This window comes from Sapajus apella, unplaced genomic scaffold (genome assembly GCF_009761245.1).
Source record: "Sapajus apella isolate SASKATOON/1434 unplaced genomic scaffold, GSC_monkey_1.0 scaffold43, whole genome shotgun sequence".
Classification (NCBI taxonomy): domain Eukaryota; kingdom Metazoa; phylum Chordata; class Mammalia; order Primates; family Cebidae; genus Sapajus; species Sapajus apella.
The window spans coordinates 10,398,471-10,400,181 of NW_022436983.1; positions in this window are offsets into that span (position 1 = coordinate 10,398,471).

Here is a 1,711-nt window from a genome sequence, read left to right on the forward strand (position 1 = left end):
TACAAAAAATTAGCTGGGCATGGTGGCGCGTGCCTGTAATCCCAGCTACTCAGGAGGCTGAGGCAGGAGAATTGCCTGAACCCAGGAGGTGGAGGTTGCGGTGAGCCGAGATTGCGCCGTTGCACTCCAGCCTGGGTAACAAGAGCAAAACTCTGTCCCAAAAGAAAAAAAAAAAAAAGAGAAACAAGTTTTCCATACTTCACTCTAACTGTTAAGATGGTGATACCAGTGGATAGTGATCAGTTATGTATACATAATGTAATGTCCAGAGCAACTGCTAAAAAAATTTACAAAGAGATACACTAAAAAACACTATAGATGAATCAAAAAATCATAAAAAATAGTTCAAGTAATCCACAAGAAGGTAGGAAAAAGAAAACAGTGAAACAAAGTAAAATGGCAGGTCTAAGTCCTACCATATCAATGATTACATTAAATGTAAATGGTCTATATAAACCAATTAGAAGATGGAAACTGGTAGAGTGGATAAATATGACCACTGTAACTATACACTGTCTACAAGAAACTCACTTCAAATATAGTGATATAAATAAGTTTAGCAGAAAAGAATGGAAAAAGATATACCATGTCAACATTAATTGAAAAACAGCAGGAGTGGCTATATTAATATTAGATAACATAGACTTCAGAGCAAAGAAATTACCAGGGATAGAGAGAGTCATTACGTATGATAAGAGTCAATTCACCAAGAAGATATAGAAATCTTAAATGTGCATGCGCCAAACAATAGAGCTACAAAATACATGAAGCAAAAACTAATGAAACTGAAAAACGAAATAAACACATCCACAATTATAGTTGAAGGCTTTTTCACTCTCTCAACAATTGATAGAACAATTAGACAGAAATCAGCAAAGTTATAGGATTCAACAAACCCTATCAACCAACAGTATCTGCTCAATATTTTGTATCAGCTCACCCAATGAAAGTAGAACACACATTCTTTTTCAAGAACCTGTGGGACATAAACCAAAATAGACCACATCCTTAGTCATATAACAAATCTCAAAAAATTTAAAAGACTTCACATTGTGGAGTGTGCTCTCTGACCACAATGGAATTAAAATAAAAATCAGTAACAGGAAAATTTCCAAATTCTTAGAAACTAAACAACACACTTCTAGATAATACATAGGTCAAAGAAGAAGATTCAAGGAAAATAAAAACACAACATATTCAAATTTATGGGACACAGCAAGTGCTGAGAAGGAAATTGAAATCAGCACATGCTTACATTAGAAAAAAAAAAACCTTCAACTGATACTCTCACCTTAAGTAATTAGAAAAAGAAGAGCAAAATAAACCAAAATGAGCCAGAAGGAAGAAAATAATAAAGATAAGAGTGGAAACCTAAGAAAATAAAAATTGAAAAGCAATAGGGAAAATCAATGAAAGAAAATCTGGTTCTTTGAAAAGATAAATACAATTGACAAATGCCTAGCAAGATCAACAAAGAAAAAGAGAAGACACAAATTACCAATGTCAGGAATAAAATGAGAATATCAATACAGACCCTGGAGACACCAAAACAATAATAATGGAATACAAAAAATAACTTGACAAGCACGAATTTGACAACCTAGATAAAATGGACTACTTTCTCAAAAAGTACAAACAGCCAAAACTCACCCAATATGAAATACGTAATTTTAATAGCCATATAGCTATTAAAGAAATTGAACTAGTAATT